Source organism: Gavialis gangeticus, unplaced genomic scaffold, assembly GCF_001723915.1.
Source record: "Gavialis gangeticus isolate Ggan-Ray unplaced genomic scaffold, GavGan_comp1, whole genome shotgun sequence".
NCBI lineage: Eukaryota > Metazoa > Chordata > Crocodylia > Gavialidae > Gavialis > Gavialis gangeticus.
The window spans coordinates 61893600-61903762 of NW_017729022.1; the positions used below are offsets into that span (position 1 = coordinate 61893600).

Below are 10163 nucleotides of genomic sequence, written 5' to 3' on the forward strand. Positions count from 1 at the left end.
TGTGCCCCCCACAACTTGCCCCCCAGCTGCCTGTCCCCTGCCCAGTTCTTACCCTCCCCTGTAGTGCCTGCATCCCCTGCCACCTGTACCCTGCTGTCTCTGCGTCCCCATCCTGCCACTACCACTGCTGCTGTGTGGCCAGACAAGGCCCGAGTTACTTTGCGCTGTGTGCGCCCAACAAAAATGGGGCCAAAGTCATGTCCGATGGAGGGAGGCAGAGACTACAGGACCAGAGGCTACAAGGGGCAGGCGTAGAGGGGAGGTGGGGTGGAGGGCAGGTGGAAGTGGAGGAAGGCAGCTGTTGTGGCTTTGACTCTGACCCCAAGCCTGGGTCAGGGCTGGAGTCAGAGCCACAGCAGCTCCCCTCCCACCCCTACCCCCACCTTCTATTATAATCCAAGCCAAAGAGCTTTCCCCCCATGTTGAATGAGGGAAAACAACTCATCTTGGATTGAAGTAAATATGGTTTACATCTTAGCCTGCAACATCCAGCCATTGGATAATAGATTATCCATCCCCCCAAAAAATTGCAAATAAAAAATAGCCCCTCACAAATCAAGACAAACAGCTAATAGGCCTGTGCAAGTCGGTAGTGATCCAATCCGGCTTCGGATCCAGCTGCTTGGATGGCCATGATCCGATCTGGAGCTCCAGACTGGGTCTCTGCCTAAATCCAGCTGAAGCGGCTCCGAAGCTTCGGAGCCACCGCAATCTGGCCATAGGGTATAATGGAGAATCAATTAAATATGTATAGCTTTGTTGCGTTTTGTCCGACTTGGAGGAAACTTGCCGGGATTGTAACCTCTGCTGAGAGCATGAAGCCTACCAAGTTTCAAGAAGATCAGTGCAAGGGTTGGGGGGGAACTGTACCCCAAATTCTTGAAAGTCAAACTCATGTCACGTCTACGTGTTACAACACAGGGGGATCAAAACCACAGGGCTGGTAGCTCTTACTGGGGCCACAAAGCCAGCAAGTTTCAAGGAGATCGGTGCAGGGGTTTGGGGGGAACTGCACCCCAAGCTGCAGACAAGCAAAACTCGTGCCATAGGCAACACCGCGTGTGTTAAGGCGCAATGGGGTGACAGCTGCAGGGATGGTGGCCCGTGCTGCAGCCACGACGCCTGCCAGCTGTCAAGGAAATCGGTGCAGGGGGGGCTCTGGGGCCCTGCACCTCTAGCTGCTGACAGGCAAAACTGCAAAGATGTCTCTGTCTTGGGGCAGTTGATTGTCTGTATTGAGTCTTTCCTCTCCTTAGCCTGGTTTTGTAGGTGCTAATTGATGCTTGTTAAGTTATGTAGCAGCTAGGTCCTGTGTATGGAGCTGGGCCCTGAGTTCCTGGTCCCTGAGTGAATCATGATTGATTGATTGGTAACTGGTAACACAGCAGCTTAGCAGCCAGGCCTGCAGCAGTCTCCCCCCTCCCCACGACAGACACAATCAGTCCCACAAACACCCATGGCACAAGTTTTGCTTGTCTGCAGCTTGAGGGGCAGTTTCCCCCAAACCCCTGCACCGATCTTCTTGAAGCCTGGCAGGCTTTGTGGCCTCAGTAAGAGCTACCAGCCCTGCAGTTTTGACCCCCCTGTATTGTAACACATAGACGTGACAGGAGTTTTGCTTTCAACAATTTGGAGTACAGTTGCCCCAAAACCGCTGCACCAATCTTCTTGAAACTAGGCAGGCTTGGTGGCCTCAGTAAGAGCTACCACCTCTGCAGTTTTCACTCTGCTACGTTGTAACACCTAGATATGACATGAGTTTTGCTTTCAAGAATTTGGGGTGCCGTTTCCCCCAAACCCCTGCACCGATCATCTTGAAACTTGGCAGGCTTCAATGCTCTACTTGGCAGGCTTCAATGCTTTCTACAGAGTCAACCACCCCTGAAAAGTTCATCCAAATTGGACGAAAAACAACAAAGTTACAGATATTTTATTGTTTCCCCATTATACCCTATGGCCGGATCTCCGAGGTGGCTCCAAAGCTCTTTGGTAAGCCGAGCGAGGCGGTGCTGCGACCCGGATGTGCTGCTTGGACCCTGAAGTATCCAAAGTGTCTCCTGATCCGCAGCTCTGTCCGAAGCCTCGCACAGCCCTAACAGCTAAAGCCACAACATTTTTCATGGAACTGAACATTTGCAATATTTTACTTTGGAAATTCAGATGCATGCTAGCTGCAGAAAGGTTTTGCTACTTGTAGAATTAAGTATGTTCGCTAGGGTCCCTGCCTGGCTTCCAGACTACACAGCAGGGAACCCGGTGAACTAGGCAGACTGCTGACCAAGTGGGCAGCCCAGGGAGATGACCAAGTAGAAAGCCTGGGAGCCGTGTAGTCCACCAGCAGGAAGGACAAATCCCAGGAAGGAAGCAAGCAGGGCCAATCAACCCACCTGCCTTCAACAAAGTCAAAAGAATCAGCACATTCCTGTAAACTGTTTTGATTCCACTGAATCAGCATTTTCAACTGGATAATTTTTACCTAGTTCTACTAGTCAAGAAACGAAATGACAGCAGTGCTGTGATTTAGCACATTAGGGAAAACAGGAGGGAGATCACATAACTCCTTATAACCAAAATCTTTGTCTCAGATTTGCTGCTTCAGGGACATAAGGAAATCTGTGCTGTTCACTGATCAGAAACCTTCTACAGAGCTTGCTAATCAGCTAGAAGTTACATTTGTAACTGACAGTTCCCTAAATCCATCCATCCCTAAAGATACAGTACAAATACTTAATGGTTACCTAAAATTCTAAGCAGACAGAGCATTGTAAGGCCTCTGATAGGTGTCAGATTTTTTGGTTTTTTTTACCTGTCATGAGCTAGATTTTTAGGAAAAGACAAGCCAGGATAGATATGTGAACAACTGAAGCCTATTAATATCAATCAGCTTTGGGACTTTCAGCACCCCATTCTTTATGAACTAGTATTCAGAAATCAGTAGTCAACTCCAAGTGTTCAAAAGTCAGGCCCTCAAAAACATGAATTTTGGGGGGTTGATCAAGTTACCATATACTTTTGTTGCTTTTCCAAGCTTTTATCCATAGCAAGAATAGGCAGAGGCTTTCTTTTTTTCAACGGAAGCTACAATTTAAAATAAATCACAATTCCAGGGGCTTTAAGCAAAACACCAGCTATTACAAGACTCATGGCAAATTTGCAAGAGTTGTTCATTCACAAATTAACTTCACCTAGCTGTAAAGGGGAATATGGCAGCTATCTGACAATATGTTAGACAACAATTTAAGGGAAACAAAGAGGGGATTTTAGGCACACAGAACATAACTGCCCAAGCTAGTAGTCAGGGACTTGGAAACAGGTATAATATACCTGTTGTCATGAAAAATGCCAGAGGCTCTTTAATAAAAGCCAGCTTGGTTAGGACCTCAGTTTTTACATGTCATCTGAAAGGCAGTGCCTACAGCAGCATAGTACCCGGGTACACCAGCTAAAGAATTTTAGCTCAGTGCCAACTCAGAGAGAAAAGCATCAAACACTGAATCTCACACACCACTGTTTTTGGCTCCCTAGACACCTGATTCTCCATTCCACTTACATGGGGACAAGATAAGTGTAAAATACTGTCATTCTGATCTGTTCACATTTTATGTATGTAAATGGCTACTGCGATGTGAGGCCATGGAGAATCAGTGTATAGGTTTCCTTAGGACAGGGGTGGCCAACATATGGTGGGGGTACCACAAATGACATCCACAGCCTGTGTGTGTGTGGCACACAGCAGATTGGGGAGGGGACAGGCAGCACAGCAGTAGACAGGGCAGGAAGCAAAAAATCAAAGCAGAAACTCAGGCAGGGAATACAAGGAAGGGAGCAGAAAACAGAGCAGCAGATCAGGAGGGAGCATAAAATACAGCTTGTGGCATTAATACTGTGAGGCAGTAACAGTATTTTATGTGAGATCAGGCAGGAAGCATAAAATACAGCTTGTGGCACACCTGCCAAAAAGGCTGCCCCCCACTGCCTTACGATCACCCACCCACATATTAGCCAAGGCTAACCCAATGTAGCCTGTGAATCAGTCAAGCTCACAGCCCAAGTTATTGCAGCTGTAAGTAGCCCTATAAAATTATTATTTAAATAGCACCTAGAGTGTGCTATGGACTTTACAGGAACATTAAAAAGGCAAGGTCCCTGCCCTGAGAAACTTAACATCTAAGAGCGAAGCACTAGATCCTTAGCAAGTGACCATAACCCTATTGACTCCAAAGCAGCCATAATGCTTAGCACCTGCTAAAAATTCTAAGTGTGTAAGGATAAGCGTGTATACAACTTTTTGCATAACTTGGGCTGATCTTGCACCATTGAAATCAACTGGAAATGTATCACAGACTGCCCTGAGAGTCCAAAATGCCAGTGTCTTTCACAGAGGGGAGAAAGCAACTGGTGGGTAACAAAAAGCCAAAATAACTCAGCAATGAACTGCAGAATATATTTTGCTACTTCCATAGGCTTTCCATTGATTTTTTTAATGGCACACTCATTCTGACTCTCACTGTCATATCTATAATATTGACCTGTGAGCAAGGGGAGGCTGTGGGTTTTATGGGCCGCCTGGAAAGAGGGACTCAAAGGACAAATTAAATACATGGTTTCTGACCCTCGAAGCACATCCATATGGATGGGCCTTGCTGCCTTCACGAAGCCTCAGTGAAGTCAACAGGCCTCCTGGCTGGTACAGAGATCCTCCCACATTAATCTTTTAATACAGTGGAGCTCAACCTTTTAGAGCAGTGGGCTGTGTGCTTGCAACCTGGCTGCCTTGTGGCCACCATTCTCCTCCAGAAGAAGAAAGGCGAGGAGAGGGGCGGGGGGTGGCTGCCTACTCAAAGGGAGGACTGTAGGAAGGGAGAGGACCTTACCTCTGGCTGCAAAGGGGATGAACAGCATGGCACAGGGCAGAGAAGGGGATGCACAGAGCTGAGCTGCTTGCCACTGATCTCCCAGTGCCACTAAGTAGATTCAGTCTATAGTCTAAGCACCACTGTTATAACAGGATTCTGACCATCTTTTGTAAAGTGCACATGGAGCCTCCAGCATGACACCATCTAACACAATGTTTGTTGTCATTATTAAGCCACAGCTACTTCCAGTATTTCACATGACAATGAAAACATCCCACTTCAGAAACTGTCTTCATGCCTTTAACACTTTTTTTCCTCCACCCTCCTTAAGTTAAGTGTGGCCCAGAATTTTAGGTGTGTCCAAAAAAGTTTTTACAAGTTTTAAACCCAAAGCTCAGAATTTATCCTTGCAAAAAAAAAAATAAAAATAAACACACACACAACAACCACCACCACCCCCGGAACAGCTTTTTTAAAATAAACCATCTCCTGCAGCATCTGCCACCCAACAGTTGCAGCCTTGTGCTCGTACTTAAGAATCCAGAAACAAAAGGGACTAAGCAAAGAACAGAAACTCTCTGGCCCGCTTTTCACTGCATCGTGTGGGCCTGAGTCAAAGGTCCCATCAAAGGTGAGCAATGAGGTTCTTTATAACCAACAACCCTCGAGGCTCTTCACACAAACGGCAGTGCGGGCTGGATGGGGTCCCAGGTGTACTTTGCACTTAGACTTAGGTGATTGCACAAAATTACCTCTATCTACACTCCAAGGCTTCTGCTGGTAGAAGTCCCAATGGAAGACAGTGGCTACCACAGGGAAGCCTCCAGAGCACATGCACATTCTCAAGACTTCCAACAGCTCTGGATAGTTTCACTTCACTAGCTGGTAGGGTGCAAAGTGGACCCTAGGAGGGCATCAGCTACTGAAGGGACTGTGGCAGAGGGCATGGGCATGTTTACATGCACCATTTGACAGCTGTCAGTAAAAAGTAGGGATCCTGCCATAATGGAGCAGGTTTGAGTGTGGACATGCTCATAGCTCAGCCAGCAAACCTACATAATGCAAACCAGGCCTAAAAAGCTTGTCAGCTCACCAACAAACCAGCACAACTCAGACATCTATACTGACGGTATGCAAAACTGGCCTAGAAATGTCTGACTGGCTTCTAGGCTTAGAGCAAGAGGTTCATTTTCATCACTAAGTTTAATGGCAAAGAGAACAGTGTATTGTACTGTTCTTGGATAAAAGGAATGATCACCATTCCCCTTCTGAGTTTCAAAGTCCCCAACTTTATGTTTAGCAATTTAATCCACTTCTTAAAAGTAAATTAGATCTACAACTGTGGCTGTAATTACATCATTCATTTATAAGGTTCTCTTCATCCAGAAATCATATTCTCTCTCTTTCTCTCTCACACACACAAAACTTCTTCCATTGCTGCAGTACACCAGTAAAATATGACATTTCTTAGCAGCATGTGGCAAAACTACAGAATATTCTGTGGGGGTAATTTTTAGATAGAGAAAATATTTAATTACCCATATTGGAACTAGGGTAAGAAACACCTGTTGGCTTGCAAAAAGTGCCATGCAATCTTTAATGACTCAGGCCTTAGGGTCTAAATCTCGTTGATTTACTTCCATAACAAGTGTGGTGCAACAGAGTCAGACAAAAGAGTACTTCCCACTTAATTAAAACCACCAATTTTTGCATCGCCCACACCTTCCTTACAGTTGTACCATCCAGACAATGCCTAGGCTTGTCCTTGCTTGGCGTAGGAAAGCTGTTGTGATCTAAACCCAAAGCACAGGTTGGGAAGAGGCTGTCAAGCATGATAATTCCCAAGAAACCATGACCCAATTTCCATACACATCTCTCTAAGCATCAAGGGGGAAGAGGGCAGAATTTTCTTCAAATGCCTTCCAAATCCTTTCTTAGCGTCATAGAATTTAAAGTGTTGAACTGAAACATTCCTTAAAAATTATTTCATTCTGTAGCAAGGGTATTTGTCCTTCATCAGGTCCTTCTGACCTAAAAAGTCTTTGGCTATCCCCCGATACAAGGAAGATTTCTACTCGAGGGTGGGGGGCGGGAATTTTTGGTGGGTTTTAAGATGGCTGAGGAGTTCAATCCATGCTCTGCAAGCTTTTCCACAGATATAACAGGTGGTGCCTTGCGAGGGGCAAAGGTGTTGGCCAACTTCCCTTCCTCCTCTGCCGTTTCTCGGTTTCCTGAGCAAGACAGTTCTCTTCAAAGTGGGCTGTGGCTTGATGGATGGTGCTGTGCCATTGAGACCTGTTACCAGCCAGCACTTCCCAGTTTGTAAAGTTGATGCTATCCTTTCTTAAGGTATTCTTTCAGGGTGTCCCTGCAGCGCTTCTTCTGTCCTCCATGGGTCCTTTTACCATGACTGAATTGAGAGAAGAGGACTTGCTTCGGGAGACAGGTGTCAGCCATCTGCACGCAGTGACCAACTCAGTGGAGTTGATGTTTCATGATCTTTGCCTCAGTGCTGGTTACATTAGCTGCAGAAAGGATGCTGGCACTGGTGCAATGGTCTTCCCATCTAATGCAAAGGATCTTCCTAAGGCAACAGTGATGGAACCATTTCAAATACTTAAGATGGTTTCAATGTCACCCATGTCTAACACGCCTAGAGAAGCATGAAGATAACTGCTGCATTGCAGACCAGGATCTTAGTTTCCATCTGCAGATCTTGGTCAGTAAAGACATGGAGAAGCAACTTTCTGAAGGATACGCTGGCACAGTAAATCCTCTGTTTGATTTCTACATCAAGACTGACTGACTGGGAAAGGTGGCTGCCAAGGTATGGGAAATGCTTGACATTGTCCAGGGGTTTTCCATCAATGATAATTTGTGGGATTCGGGGAGCAGCTTGTGCTGGGGCAGGCTGATGGAGCTCCTTGGTATTCCCAACATTAAAGGAAAGTCCCAGGCTATGACAGACACCTGAAAAAAGGTCAAGGGTGGACTGCAGATTGGTCTCAGTGTGAGCGAGGATAATAATCACCAGTGTACTGAAAGTCAGTCATGCCAGTCTTGGTAACTTTGGTTTTGCTGTGAAGGTGCCACAGGTTGAAACGCTGACCATCCATTTGATACTCAACCTCAATTCCAGGAAGATGGCAGTCAGACATGAGAATCAAAATCACAGCAAGATAAATGGAGAAAAGGGTTGGAGCGATCATGCAGCCCTGACTGACACCAGTACAGAGTGTGAATGAGTTTGTCTATGATTCATTGCAAAGGACTATGGCAGTCATCGCATCATGGAGTAGCCTGAGGATGCTGATGAACTTCAGTGGACAATCAAACCTAGTCAGCACCTTCCATAAGGCTTCCCAATTGATGGAGTTGAAGGCCTTGATTAGGTCAATGAATGCCATAAACAGCTCCTAGTATTGCTCTCTACCCTTCTCCTGGATCTGTCATGCAACAAAAATCATGTCAGTGGTACCCCATGGTGGCCTAAAACCATACTGGGATTCCAGAAAGACATCTTCGGCAAGGGGAAGGAGGCGATTCAGAAGGATGCAAGTAAGAATTTTCCCAGCAACAGAGAAGAGGGCATAGGAGAACTGTTGTGATCTAAACCCAAAGCACTGGGAAGAGGCTGTCAAGCATGATAATTCCCAGGAAACCATGACCCAGTTTCCATACACATCTCTTCACATCGAGAGAGAAGGGGGAAGAAGGATAAATTTTCTTCCAACACCTTCCAAACTCTTTCTTAACTTCACAGAATTTAACTGAAGAGTTGTATTGAAACATTCCTTAAAATGTATTTCATTCAGTAGCAAGGTTATTTGTCCTCCATCAGGTCCTTCTGACCTGGAGACTAGAGTCATCAACAACCAATCCAAATGAGTTTTCCCTTTCTTCTCCAACCCCCACTCTTGAACAAATCATTTTCAGGATGTGCTGATGGTACCCTCTAGCTCAAGGGCAGGCAAAATGCGGCCTGAGGGCCAGGTGCGGCCTGCCAGGCCATTCTATCCAGCCCACGGGACCCCTAAAATGTTTAGAAAATTAATATTTACCTGCCCCTGGCTGCCTGTGATGCGGCCCTCGATGGCTTGCCCTCCACTCGAAATAACTGCCTGCCCCTGCTCTAGCTCAACATTTAAACCAAATCATCTTCAAATACTTAGGAAAACCAAACCGGGGATCAGAACTCCAATATTGTGAAGACACAACCTGTTGAAACAAACTGATGCACAAAATTCTAAGAAGTTAGTCTTGAATTTTGTGTAAAAGTCTGCACAAACACTTGCGCCTAAATTCAAAATAAATCCTTCATCTCAACCATGGGCCACATTTTTTCTTCCGTACGTTGAGCCTACACCTTTAGATCTTACCTATATCTTTGCAGTGGCAGGTCCCAGTGAGGGCAGGGCAGATCATGTAACCCAAGTTCTCAGGCCCACTTTGGACCCAGAAGTTTGCCAGTGAGGCTGCTCAAATCTCAGCCAAAACCCCTGCTCTTGAGCATTTGGTCTCTAAAAGGTCTGAGAGTAGCTGCTGGGGACAAGCCTGGAACAGGCTGACAGGTGAATTTCCAGACCAGCAGTACATCAGTGGACATGGTCCGCTGATGCTGAGCCCTGTCCTCCTTGGTCTCTGCAACTGCAACAGTATAGAAAAGCCTTTAGTCAACACATAACACTTGCTCTTTTTATTAGCTACTGAATGCAAGGGCAGGAATTCCAGAGTCTAGCAAGTGCTGTGACTACAAGATGAATAAAACTGGTGATTACATATTACAATAACAATTCTGAATGTTTTAAGGACCTTCTAGTAGAATGGGAGAGACACATTCAAAATCTCTCCCAAAATTTCAGCTGTCACCCCTAATATAAACTAAAACCTCAAAATCAGAATCTTTCTAAGGGATTCTGAACTATCACAGTTAGCTATCTCTGAATCATCATAAGGAACTCAAATCCAAATGTAAAATCTTTGCCCAGCTTCCAAACTGCATAGTGATCTTGTTTACCACCACCATCATCATCTAGAGCACAGGTCGGCAACCTATGGCATGCAACATGATTTTGATTGGCATGCAGACTGCCTTCCACCCCTCAGGGTGGGAACAGCCACACTCAGATCCCGCACGCAGATCCAGGAGCATGCGGCTGGCTCCAGCCTGGGAAGAGCCCTGCACCACTGCCAACCCTAGCCCAGTAAGAGCCCGGCACAGCCGCCAGCCCCAGCCCTGCACAGGCCCCAGCCCCATCCCAGTGCCGGCACTGGTACTGGCCCCAGCCCCAGCCCCAGCCCCAGCCC

General features: G+C 46.3%; 1 long non-coding RNA gene across 1 annotated transcript in view; it reads right to left on the reverse strand.

The window, feature by feature from the left end:
- The window catches only part of LOC109295980, a 13311-nt gene extending 5292 nt beyond the window's left edge, over window positions 1–8019 (reverse strand). The window contains exons 1-2 of the long non-coding RNA XR_002096872.1: window positions 7888–8019; window positions 5340–5342 (exon numbers count right to left, since the gene is read on the reverse strand). This is a non-coding gene — a long non-coding RNA (uncharacterized LOC109295980). The remainder of the gene's footprint in view (window positions 1–5339; window positions 5343–7887) is intronic.
- Window positions 8020–10163: the final 2144 nt, after the last annotated feature.